Source organism: Oryctolagus cuniculus, chromosome 19, assembly GCF_964237555.1.
Source record: "Oryctolagus cuniculus chromosome 19, mOryCun1.1, whole genome shotgun sequence".
Taxonomy (NCBI): domain Eukaryota; kingdom Metazoa; phylum Chordata; class Mammalia; order Lagomorpha; family Leporidae; genus Oryctolagus; species Oryctolagus cuniculus.
The window spans coordinates 5,827,918-5,841,917 of NC_091450.1; positions in this window are offsets into that span (position 1 = coordinate 5,827,918).

The window sequence follows — 14,000 nt, forward strand, 5'->3', positions numbered from 1 at the left end:
GTGGGGGGTGGAATACTTCCTGCTCCCCACCCCCTCCAGGCTCCTGCGGGCAGCTGGCTTCCCACTCCTGGTCCTCTGCAGCCACTTGGTGGCCAAGGGGAGAGGGCCCAGAGCTCTCTGGGGACTCAGGGGTTGGGCAGGAGTGGAAGGGGAAGCTGCAGAATGGAGCTGAATGGCCCCCAGCAGGTGCACCTGGACTTAAGAGGTACAGGCCACCCCTTAGTGGGCTGGGGCAGGGGAGAGGGAGCAGGCAGCTGGGTCAGGATGTGGGTTTAAAGAGCAGCCCCTCTCCCAAGAGAAGAGTAACCACAGTGGTAAATTCCTACAGCGGCCTGCTACCGGCAATAAATTAGAAGAGACTGCAGATGCGATAACAGTGCAGGTGAACCTAATTTCATCTTTTTATGTCTATGATTTTACTTTGTAAATTTTTTAAAAAATATTTTATTTATTTATTTTGAGAGGTAGAGTTACAGACAGAGAGAGGGAGAGACAGAGAGAAAAGTCTCCCATCCGCTGGTTCACTCCTCAAAATGGTCACAGTGGCCAGACCTGGGCTGATCTGAAGCATGGAGTCAGGAGCTTCTTTCCTGGTGTTCCGGGCAGGTGCAGGGGCCTAAGCACTTGAGCCATCTTCCACTGCTTTCCCAGGCCATAGCAGAGCTGGATTGGAGGAAGAGCAGCTGGGACTTGAACTGGCACCCATTAGGAATGCAGGTGCCACAGGCAGAGCCTTTAGCCCACCACACCACAGTGCAGGCCCTTACTTTGTAAATTTTATTGATGGTTTATTTAAAGGCAGCCAGACAAAGAGAGACCGTCCATCCACTGGTTCTCTCCACAAATGCCCACAACGTCCAAGGCTGCGTTAGGCTGAAGGCTCGGAACTCAGTGCAGGTCTCCCATGTGGGCCACAGAGACTCAGGCATCCTACACCACCACCTGCTGCCTCCCAGGGAGCACAACAAGGGGGGGGGGGGGGGAGCCAGAATTGAGAGCAAAGCCAGGAATCAACCCCAGGCACCTGTTAGGGGATGTATGTGCCCAAGCAGCCTCATAACCACTGTACCAATGCCCACCCCACCCCCCAATTTCACCCCTAGCGAAGGAAACCAGGCATCAGAGTGCTGAAGTGTGATTTCTTTCATATGAAGTTAAAGAACAGACAAAACCTATGAAGCTAGAACTAGAAGACCAATTGCCTCTGGTAGAATATGGAGGATGCCTCCAGCATTTGGTTCCTTTTAGCATTTAACACTTAAAGTTGTTAAATGAAGGGTTAGATCAATAATGTCACTGTTATTTATGCTGTGTATTTAGTGTGTGTGTTTAACATATTCCACAGCCAAGCGTAAATCAACTGGAACTCCACCTGGGTCTCCCATGCGGGTGGCAGGAGTCCAAGCACTTGGGCTGTCCTCCGCTGCCTTCTCAGGCACATTTAGCAGGAGCTGATCAGAAGTGGAGCAGCCAGGACTTGAATCTGCACCCATATGAGATGCTGGAGTCCCAGAGGTGATTTAACCCGATGTGCCACAATGGTGGCTCCTAATCTAAATTTTCAGTACTTTAAATAGTTGTCACATTTATACACAAAATAATTTATGCTTGAAATAGATATTTTTGTCATATGTTGTAATATTCAGAGTCTGTTCCTGGGTTTTTAAAAATAGATAATGTAAGGGCTGGCATTGTGGCGTATTGGGTCAAGCCACCAATGGCGATGCCGGCATCCAGTCTGGATGCCCATTTGTGTCCTGGCTGCTCCACTTCCCATGCAGCTCCCTGCTAGTGGCCTGGGAAAGCATCGGAAGATGACCCACATCCTTGGGCCCCTGTACCCACGAGGGAAATGTGGAAGAAGCTCCTGGCTCCTGCCTTCAGTCTGGCTGTTTTGACCATTTGAGAGTGAACCATTGAATGGAAGATCTGTGTGTGTGTGTGTGGGTGGGTGGGGGGTGGGTGGCCTTCTCACTCTCTGTAACTGTGCCTTTCAAATAAATAAAGAGTTCCAGGCTCCTGGCTTTGGCGCTGCCCAGCCCTGGCCATTGCAGCCACTTGGGGGAGCGATCCAGAAGACAGAAGATGGATCTCTTTCTCTCCCTTTCAAATAAATATAAATCTTCAAGAATGAAATAAAATGTGGATGAAATGTCAAGCCTAAAGATTATAAAATAGTTTTCTAGACAAACACTTGACTTCCGTGTGATAGACAGAAGAAATGGACTGTGCTGCACTGCCACGGGCCGCAGGACCAGGCTGAGGGCTGTGATCCTAGCTGGGAGGCTGGTTTACCTACGTCCCTGCAAGGCCAAGCTGAGCACAGCTTTCTCCCGCTGTGCCCAGGGGCCAGGACAGGCTGCACCGCTCGCTGTCTGGGATCTGCGTGTGGAAGCCCGGGATGAGCTTTCCGTGACTCTGTGTTCCGAGCCTACACTGCTGGCCTCGTCCCGTCCTCACGCCCTCATCCTTTCCGTGCACTTGGGGGTGGCACCGTGCCTAACGTGTGCACTGGGACTTCCTTCCACACACACAGCTTCAAGGTTTTGCTGATTTTAGCAACTGTAAAAATTGCCTTCTGTGCCCCTGCCGTATTATCCCTTGTCTCAGCAAAAGTGCTTTGTTTTTCACTGGTTTTTAGAGAACAATGAGGGTAAAATGCAGTGGGAGCTTCAATGCTTGCAACCCCCACCCCTGCCAAGGCAGCCTCCCCCTGCAGCCCTGGGCCAACGCTGCCAGCTCTGAGCCTGTGCCAGCTGGGGACCACGTTCCCCAAGCTCGGGCATCCCAGGGACTGCAGGCGGCTTCCACGCTGACAAAGCCAACTTTCAACACAATTGTTTTGATCAACTTAACACACGACAAAGCAACTACAAATAGAAATTTACTGGTATTTCAGTACAGTAGAAAGATGAACCTAACACAATACCAATGGTTATTTATGGGAGTGGGTATTTGGCACCACAGTTCAGAATGCACTCAGGATGCCCACGTCCTATATCAGAGTTCCAGCTTCCTGCTAATGCACACCCTGGGAGGAAGCAGGTGATGGATCAAGTACTTGCGTCCCTGCCACACTCATGGGAGGCCGGGATTGAGTTCTGGTCTCCTGGCTTTGGCCCAGCCCAGCCCTGGCTGTTGCAAGAATGTGGAGAGAGTGAGCCAGGGGATTGCAAGCTCTGTCTGTCTCTCTCTCTCTCCTCTCTCTCTCTCTCTGCTTCTCTAACTTTCAAAATAAATGGCAAAAGGCACAGGGATAGAAACTGTCCCTGAATGTGCATGTGTACACACATGTACATATATGTGTACATATGCACATATAACACTTTGGAGTCCTCTGAGTGCTTTATGCTGTATAGAAATTTTAAAATATGGGGCTGTGGCATAGTGGATAAAGCTACTGTCTGCAGTGCAGGCGTCCCATATGGGCACCGGTTCTAGTCCCAGCTGCTGCACTTCTGATCACGCTTTCTGCTATGGCCTGGGAAAGCAATAGAAGATGGCCCAAGTCCTTAGGCCCCTGCACCCGCATGGGAAGACTTGGAGGAAGTTCCTGGCTCCTGGTTTCGGAGCGGCGCAGCTCTGGCTCTTGCAGCCAATTGGGGAGTGAACCAGTGGATGGATGACCTCTCTCTCTCTCTCTCTCTCTCTGCCTCTCCCTTAATTGTGTAACAAATTGTTGACAAAACCACAAAGAGAAGAATGATTTCAGGGCTGGTGCTGTGGCCTGAGTGAAGCCGCCACCTGCAGTGCTGACATCCTGTATGGGTTTGAGTCCAGGCTGCTCTACTTTCTATCCCACTCTCTGCTATGGTCTGAGAAAGCAGTAGAGGATGGCCCAAGTCCTTGGGCCCCTGCACCTGGGTGGGAGACCAGAAGAAGCTCTTGGCTCCTGGGTTCAGATAGGCCCAGTTTCAGCCATTGCAGCCATTTTGGGAGTGAACCAGTAGATGGAAGACCTCTCTCTGTCTGTAATTCTGCCTCAAGTAAATAAATAAATCTTTAAATATATATATGAATATACATGCATATGTATGTGTATATGCATGTGTGTGTACACATACATACATACATGTATGTATACATATATACATATATATAAAATTTAGGGGTCAGTGTTGTGGCATAGCGGGTAAAGCCCCCACCTGTGACACCGGCATCCTACATGGGCACCAGTTCCAGTCCCAGCTGCTCCAATTTTTTTTTTTTTTTTGAGATTTAAAAAGATTTATTAGAGGCTGGCACCATGGCTCAATAGGCTAATCCTCTACCTGCGGCGCCGGCACACCGGGTTCTAGACCCAGTCAGGGCGCCGGATTCTGTCCCGGTTGCTCCTCTTCCAGTCCAGCTCTCTGCTGTGGCCAGGGAGTGCAGTGGAGGATGGCCCAGGCCCTTGGGCCCTGCATCCGCATGGGAGACCAGGAGAAGCACCTGGCTCCTGGCTTCGGATCAGCGCGGTGCGCCGGCTGCAGCGCCCATTGAGGGGTGAACCAATGGAAAAGAAAGACCTTTCTCTCTGTCTCTGTCTCTCACTGTCCACTCTGCCTGTCAAAAATAAATAAATAAATGAACAAAAATAAAAAGATTTATTAAAGTCAAAGACCTTCAACCAGAGCGGCATGGAGAGGAGCTTCCCAGAGAGGAAAAAACCTAAAGGACCCTGTGGCACTGGGGTTTCTAAGTACACTTTCAAAGGCAAAACCCATCCAAAGACCTGATTCACTTGCTCATGATAAAACAAAAAGCCATCCAGAAGGGGGATAGGTAACTGGCTTTTTACTATAAGCTGGGATCACCACTCCCTTGTTATTCTCATGGTAAATGCAGAGATTCCGAAGGAAGGAGGGGCCTGTTTGTTGCTGCTCTACCTTTGATCCAGCTCCCTACTAATGTGCCTGGGAAAGCAGTGGAAGATGACTCATTGCTTTTTTGAGGGACCCTGCACCAACAAGGGAGATGTGGAAGAAACTCCTGGCCCCTGGCTTTGGCTTGGCCCAGCTCTGGCTGTTGTGGCCATTTGGAGAGTGAACCAGAGAATGGAAGACCTCTCTGCTTCTCTCTCTCTCTCTCTGCAAGTCAGCCTTTCAAATAAATAAAATAAATCTTTTAAATATGTACACACACACATATGCACAACCTAAAATCGCATCCCCAGTGAGTTCATCTGAAGGGTGGAAATCCCCACGAGAGAATCACAAGCCGCCTTCACCATCCTTGCTAATGACAATGTTTGTGCAGTTATTCTGGAAGTAACAGAGGTATGGAGGCTGGGATCCATCAGATCATCATGTCCATAGCAAACAGCGGTTTCCGAACCTCTTCAGACTAACGCGGAAGGTGGCCACTGTCCCAGCCTCTCTCCTCATGCAACACCTTGGCCGATTCCTCATCTTGGCTGTTGTGAATAGTGCTGGGTAAGTATGGAAGTGCAGGTGTCTGTTTGGCAACATGATCTCATTTCCCCTGGCTATGTACCCCGAAGTGACAGTTCTATTTTTAGTTTTCATAGAGATTGATTTGAAAGGCAGAGTGACAGAGAGAGTGAGAGACCCTCCATACTCTCCTAAATGCCTGCAACAGCCAGGGCTGGGCCTGGCCAAAGCCAGGAGAAAGGGTTCCATCCAAATGGGTCTCCCAAATGGGTGGCAGGAACCCCAGTACTTGCACCATCACTTGCTGCTTTCCCAGGTGCATTAGCAGGAAGTGGAGTCAGAAGCAGCGCAGCCAGGACTGGAACCAGCACCCCATCTGTTATGGACTGCTAAAGTCACAAGCAGTGTTTTAACCCACTTGGCTACAACTCCAGCCCGTAGTTTTAGTTTTCAAGGAGAACTCCGTGCTGTTCTCCATAATGGCAGTACTGATCTACATGCCCACCAACCATGTATAAGATTTCCTGTTCCTCCACACCCTTGCCAGTATTGGTTATTATTTCATCTTTCTGGAGGTAGCCATGCTAACCAGGGTGAGATGGCATCTCATGGTGGTTTGGATTTGCGTTTTCCTGATGGTTAGTGGTAGTGAGCATTTTTCCTACACTTGTTGGCTATTTGAATGCCTTCTCTTGAGAGACACCTCTTTAGCTCATTTACCCATTTCTTATTCATATTTGGATTTTCCCTTTGAGTTGTTTGAGTTCCTTTTACTTTATGGATGTGGATCTCTTGTTGAATGAATAGCTCTCGAACATCTTCTCCCATTCTGCAAGTGGTCTCTTCAACCTCCTCTTCTTTCTTTGGATAAAACAAAACCCCAAATCACAATGTTAGGAAAATGCCGCAGTTTTTTCTATGGCGCGATCTACACCCTGACACCATCTTAGGCTCTAGCCCCCGCCGCCATTGCTGGAAGCCAGGTGGCCACATGGCCCAACCACCGGTGTCAAGCTCCACCCCCATCCTAATGGGATTCGCTGCTCCTGTTTCCCTGCCCGCCCTCCGGCAAAGCTCTCCTGGCTCCTCTACTCTGCTCTCCTCTCCTCCTCTCGTCTCTCTTCTCTCCTCGCTAGCTCCTCTCTTCTCTGTCTCTCTCTTACAGTCTCCTTCTCTCTCTTTTGCCTTCTTCACCCCTTCCCTCCAGCCTGCAGGGTTTCCCCAATAAACCCTTTCCCTTACTCCGGTGTTTGGTGTGTTTTGTGACAGCCTAACACACAATTACAGGTGACCAGAAATGGCAGCGTGTCTTGACAGTTGTGGTGAGAGTTTTGTATTTTCAGGGAAAAAAATGAATCCCAAAGTGTGGAGAAGTTTCTCAGACAATTGTCAGAGTTCCTTCAGGTGCAAGTGTGTGAGAATCCCAGTGATGGAGGCAGGGTAGTTACCTGCTGCAGTTTGGGGATACTCAAATGGTTCCTAATCCTGTCCTTTGTTGTATTTGACTATGCTCAGTAGTACATCATTTGTTGCTGATTAAAAAAAAAAAAAAAAAAACCTTCAAGTGTGGAAAAGTCTATAATTTAATTTGAAGAAAACACAATAGCTGCTACTTGCAACACCAGCATCCTATGTCGGAGCAATGGTTCACTCCCATTTGCTCTGATTCCGATCCAGTTCTCTGTTAATGCACCTGGGATAGTGTTGGGGGGAGGGGCGGGCGCTGTGGTATACCAAGTAAAGCCACCACCTGCAGTGCCTGCATCCCATATGGGTGCTGGTTCAAATCCCGGCTGCTCCACTTCCAATCCAGCTCGCTACTATGGCCTGGGAAAACAGTAGAAGATGGCCCAAGTCCTTGGGCCCCTGCATCCACGTGGGAGACCCAGAAGAAGCTCCTGGCTTCTGGCTTCAGGTTGGTGCGGTTGTGGCCAATTGAAAAGTGAACCAGTGGATGGAAGACCTCTCTCTCTCTCTCCCTCTGCCTCTCCTTCTCTCTGTGTGTAACTCTTTCAAATAAATAAATAAATCTTAAAAAAGAAAGAAAGTAGCAGAGGATGGCCCAAGTACTTGGTTCCCTGCACCCATGTGCAGTTGTGGCCTCCTGGTCTTGACTTGGTTCAGCTCCGGCTGTTGCAGCCACTTGGGGAATAAGGTAGAGGATGAAAGACCTTTCCTCTCTCTCTCTCTCTCTCTCTCTCTCTCTCTCTCTGCCTTTCAAATAAGTAAATAAATCTTTTTTAAAAAAATCACAATAACTTTTCCTTAACACTTAGAATTGTGGTGTGGGGCCCTAGGTGGCGCAGGTTTAGGACATTGAAGATACTGAAAACTACAGATGTGCAGCTTGAACAAGCCTCTGAGAATTTAAAAACTGGACTGATGGTCGCCCTCAGGATCTGATCAAAAGTTTTAAATCACATCAGTCATTTTAAAGTTCCACGTCACGGTAATGAAATATTACTCACCCACAAAAAGGGATGAAACATTCATAAACACAACCATGTGGATGAATCTCAAAGGAACTGTGCCATACAGAAGATAGCAAATACTGTATGATTCCAGTAACACAAAACCTAAGAAATGCAAACTGATCTACGGTGACAGGAAGCAGATCAGTAGTGGCCTGAGTATGGAGGAGAGGGGAATGAAGCAGCAAAGAATGGTGGGAAAACCAGAAAACCGCATGCAAAATAACAGAGTTGGCCCCTTACCCACACCATATACACAAATTAACTCAAGCAGACCACAGAGCTAAAACCATGAGAGTGCTTCAAAAAGGTCGTGCAAAAATAGAATGGAAAGGGCCAGCATTGTGGCGTAGCGGGTAAAGCCACCACCTGCAGTGCCGGCATCCCATATGGGCAACAGTTCATGTCCTGGCTGCTCCACTTCCGATCCAGCTGTCTGCTAATGTGCCTGGGAAAGCAGCGAAAGATGGCTCTAGTCCTTGGACCCCTGCTACCCAGGGAAGACCTGTAGAGACACAAAGAGAAAGAGAGCTCTCCCATCTGCTGATTCACTCCCCAAATGTCCACAGCAGCTGGGGCTGGGCCAGCCCAAAGCCAGGAGCCTGGCACTAGCAGTGTGATATGGATGCCAGCATTGCTTAACCCACTGCACCAGAATGCTGGCCCCCTCAGTGAGCTTTTTAAAGCACTCTCATAGAAAACTCTTTAAAGAAAACATAAGGCAAAAGTGTATGACATTGGATTGGGCAATGATTTCTTAGCTCTGACACCAAAAGCACAAAAAAAAAAAAAACCACCAAAATTAAAAACTTTTATGCATCAAAGGACATAATCAATAGAGCAAAAGTCAAAATATAAGGTGGGGGGAAACATTTATAAAAAATGAATCTGGAGGGGCCGGTACTAAGACGGAGCAGGTTAAGTGGGTGCCTGCAGTGCTGGCATCCCATATGGGCGCCAGTTCGAGACCCGGCTGCGCCACTTCCAATCCAGGTCTCTGCTATGGCCTGGGAAAGCAGTGGAAGATGACCCAGTCCTTGGGCCCCTGCACCCACGTGGGAGACCCAGAAGAAGCTCCTGGCTCCTGGCTTTGGATCAGCGCAGCTCCGGCTGTTGCAGTCAATTGCGGAGTGAATCAGTAGATGGAAGATCTCTCTCTCTCTCTCTCTCTCTCTCTCTCCCTCTCCCTGTTTCTCTCCCCCTCTCTCTCTCTCTGCCTCTCCTTCTCTCTGTGTGTAACTCTAAGTTTCAAATAAATAAATAAATAAAATTTTTTTAAAAGGCACAGTGCGATATAACCTCCTACTCATTTGGACAGTTACTATCCAAACAAAAACAAGGAAATAGGTGTTGCTAAGATGTGGATACAAGTGCAATGTCGGTGGGTGGGAATATAAAATGGTACAACCACTGTGGAAGCCAGTGTGACTATTCAGCAGGGAATTACAAATCGAATTCCATAGGGTTCAGCCAGTAGTGGTGTTTCGGGCTACAGGCATGAGAGAATTGAAAGAAGGATCTCAAAAAGGTGTTTTCATACCCATGTTCCCTGCAGCCTTATTCACAAGAGCCAAAAGGCAGAAGCAACCCGGTGTTCATTGGCAGATGAATGGATAACCAGAATGTGGTCTGTCCGTACGATGGGCTGCCATTCAGTCTTAGAAAAAGAAGGCAATGCTGACAAGTGCTACCATGCGGATGAGCCAGGAGGACCTTGGGCTCAGCGAAGCAGCCAGCCACAAAAGGACAAACACAGTGGTTCCACTTATAGGAGGTGCCGAAGTAGTCAAATTTGTAGAGGTCAAAAGTGGACTAGTGGTTGTCGGAATCCGGGGAGGGGGAGAGTGGGGAGCTGTTCAATGGGTGCAAAGTTTCACTCTGACGAGATGACAAATTCTTAAAATTGGTTGCAGCATGCTGGGAATGCACCTATTGAACTGCACACTTGAAAATGGTTGTGACAGTAAATTTTATGTTATATATGTTTTACCACAAATCTCTTTTTTTAATTTATTTATTTATTTGTGAGTCAGAGTTATACAGAGAGAGAGAGGGGTCTTCCATCTGTTGGTTCATTCCCCAATTCGTCGCATGGTCGGAGCTGTGCCGATCCGAAGCCAGGAGCCAGGAGCTTCTTCCGGGTTTCCCACATGAGTGCAGGGGCCCAAGGACTTGGGTCATCTTCCGCTGCTTTCCCAGGCCATAGCAGAGAGCTGCATTGGAAGTGGAGCAGCCAGGACTCGAACCGGCACCCATATAAGATGCCAGCACACAGGTGGTGGCTTTACCTCGTATGCCACAGCACCAGCCCACTACCACAATTCTTAAAAATTATTTCACTCTGTCTCTCAGCCTCTCAAATAAAATAAAATAAAGCAAAATTAAATTTTTAAATGGGCGCTTAGCCAGCTGTTAAGACACCACGTCCCACATAGAAGTGCCCAGGGTTTGATCCCCAGGTCTAGCTCCAAACACTAAGAAGGCAGAAATGATAGCTCAAGTAGTTCAGGTTCCTGTCACCCATGTGGGGGACCTGGATTGAGTTCCTGGCTCCCAGCTCTGGTTCTGGCCCAGTCCTAGCCCTTGCTGCCAACTGGGGAGTGCACCTGCAGAGGGAAGGTTGTCTGTCAATTTCTCTCTCTCCCTCTCTCTCTCTCCTCTCTATCTGCCTCTCAAATAACAAAAAATTATTTCAATTGCACATATGTATGAGGTACAGCATCATGATTCAATACATGTATTGAATGGGAGATGATCAAATCAGGTTAATTAGCATTTCTATCTCCTCAAAAAAATTTTTTTTAAATTTTATTAACCACTCAACAATTGCACTTAGAAGGGGGTACAGTGAGACTCTTCAACAATTGGACACAATGTGTACCAATCAAATCAAAGCCATCGGGGCCAGTGCCGTGGCACAGCAGGTTAATGCTCTGGCCTGAAGAACCGGCATCCCATATGGGCACCAGTTCGAGACCCAGCTGCTCCACTTCTGACCCAGCTCTCTGCTATGGCCTGGGAAAACAGTAGAAGATGGCTCAAGTCCTTGGGCCCATGCACCCACATGGGGGACCCGGAGGAAGCTCCTGACTCCTGGTTCCTGGCTTCAGATCGGCACAGATCTGACCATTGCAGCCAATTGGGGAGTGAACCATTGGATGAAAGATCTCTCTCTCTCTCTCTCTCTCTCTCTCTCTCTCTCTGTGTGTGTGTGTGTGTGTGTGTGTAACTCTGACTTTCAAACAAATAAATAAATCTTAACACACACACACACATATACACACACACAAAATTTGTCTTCTGTTACTTGGACTCCCGGGGATAAAGCGTCTCCCACAAGGACACATTGCACAAAGCCCAGAACTGATCTAGACTTTGCACATCCAGGACTTCATCCAAGGACCAGGTGACACTCACTCTCCCATGTGCCAGAATGAGTCACTGCTGTTCCATTGTCTACCTTTGACATTGCTCAGTGTCCAAGCCGGTCCTCGAGAAGGGATGTTCCTTATTCTTCAAGCGCTTGGTCCTAGACTGTAACCCATCCCATGACCACTATCTTTCTGGCTGTTAAAGCTATTAAGCCTACAGAAACCTGATGTTTATCTCAGCACCCCTTGAGCAGAGGGGATGGAATTTGGCGTCGATCATGGGCATTGGGTAGTAATAGGAAATACGATGATTTCTAGAAAACATTTGCCTCTTTGATAAAGAGAAAGTATCCTGCTTGCCTTTGGGGCAGTGAGTTGAGGATGCACTGCCTGGAGCCCTGGCAGCCCTCTTGCAACCATGAAGGCATGGCACAGACAAAGGCCACATATGGATGGGCGACTGGAAGTTTGGAAAGAGTCTCTTTTTTTTTTTAAGATTTATTCATTTATTTGAAAGGCAGAGTAACAGAGAGGCAGACGCAGAGAGAGAGAGAGAGAGAGAGAGAGATCTTCCATTTGTTGGTTTACTTCCCAAATGGCTGCAATGACCAGAGCTGGGCCAATCTGAAGCCAGGAACCAGGAGTCAGGAGCTTCCTCTGGGTCTCTCACACGGGGGCAGGGGCCCAAGGACTTGGGTCATTTTCTACTGTTTTCCCAGGCCACAGCAGAGAGCTGGATAGGAAGTGGAACAGCTGGGACTTGAACCACACCCATATGGGATGCCAGCACTACAGTTGGCAGTCCCACCCGCTACCCCACAGTGCCAGCTCCAGGAGTCTGTGTCTTAATGTGGTTGTTGAGCCATGGAACTACACAACAGCCTGCAGCTGGACCTGCTGTTGTGGGAGGGCCCACGTTAGCACATCAGCATCCTCAGTGCTCCTCTCACCAGCAGCCAAACGCAGCCTTCTAACACGGCTTGAGCTCAAGGCTGCTTTGTCAGGCCTCTTGGAAATCATGTGACTGTGTCTGCCTTGTCTATAAGAGCCACTTTAAATTTTTTTAATTTTCAGTTATTTATTGGGGAAGAAGGGGAGAGAGAGAGAGAGAGAATCTTCCATCTGCTGGTTCACTTCATAAATGGCCACAATGGTCAGGGTTAGGCCAAGCCAAAGCCAGGCACTTCATCTGGGTCTCTCACGTGGGTGCAGGGGCCCAAGGACCTGGACCATCTTCTGCTGCTTTCCCAGGTACATTAGCAGGGAACTGGATTGGAAATGGAGCAGCTGGGACTCGAACCAGTGCCCACAAGGGATGCCAGCATCCCCGGACAGCAGCTTAACCTGTTAAATCTCTAGCTTTGCCTGAAAGCTTGTTCTGCTTGGTTTGAAAAGGCACAAAAGCTTTGAGAGCTTCACACCACCCTTTGACCAAATTTCAGAATGGACAACCGTCTAGGAACAAATATGCAAAGTCACCAATACAATCCGATTTTCAGATGGTGTCATATTTTTACATATATTTGAGTCCTGCAGCTCACACACATTCACCCCAGCATTCATGCATTTCGGTCTTCTGCGGACACTGGGCTGAATACAGAAAAATCCACATTGACTTTGATGATACTGTTCTGAGTTGCAGCAATCATGGTTTTTTTTTTTTTATTAAAAGTCATTTAAAAGGCAGAGTCACACAGAGAGAGAGGAAGGGAGGGAGAGAGAGACAGACACAGAGAGTGATGTCTTCCATCTGCTGGTTCACTCCCCAAATGTCTGCACAGCCAGGGCTGGGCCAGGAAGAAGCCAGGAGCCGGAAGCTTCTTCTGGGTCTCCTACGCGGGTGCAGGGTCCCAAGGACTTGGGCCATCTTCCACTGTTTTCCCAGGCCACAGCAGAGAGCTGGATCGGAATTGGAGCAGCCAGGACTCTGCAGGCCTGGGGGTGCCTGTGCAGCTTTTCAGAACAGCACAGCTACACACAGTGTCTGCAAATTACCCCTCGCAAACGCTGGAGATGTAGGTAGGGTGAAACTGTTTACGGATTTTTTTTTTCTCTTGAAAACACAAGCGCTTAGAAGACCACCAGCAGCCCCCGTCTGGGGAACATCTGGTCATCAGAGGTCCTGCCTGGGGACATTCGATCATCACTGCTCCTTCTGGGAATTCAAGAACATTAGAGCTTGACCAGACTTGGGACGCCATGCTGGTGTCTGGAGGGGAGATTTGAGGAGGAAGGGAGAGGGTCCCTTTTCAGCTTCCCTCTACTCCTATGACCAACCCCCTGCCTTCCTGCTTCTCTAACACTTCCGGGCTGCTCAGAGTTGGCAGGGCAGATGCAAGTGAGTGTGGCTTTCTCATTGGTCTTCATGTGGGGAGCAACTCGGACTAGACTAAGTTACTGGAATTAAGACTTATTCTATGCATCTGCTCTCCCACAATATGGCGCTGAGAAGGGAGAAGCAGCTTCTACACAGCTGCCTCCAGTTCAACCAATAAACTGTGGGACCTGCTCCTGATTGGAGGAGAGCAGCGTACTCGGCGTGTGGGTAGCAGAGTTGGGATTGGTGGAAGACTATAAAGGAGGAGAGAGACGGCATGCACCAGGAACATCTATCTGAAGGAACACCTGTGCAGCCCCCGAGAGAGCCGGCCGGCGGTGTGCCGCTCCCCCGCGGAAGTGGGGAATGTGGCAGGGGGAACCGCCCTTCCACGGAGGTGGAAGGGACGGTAGCAAACCCGGGAAGAACCAGCAGCAAACCCGGGGAGGGCCGAGCAGACGAAAGAACG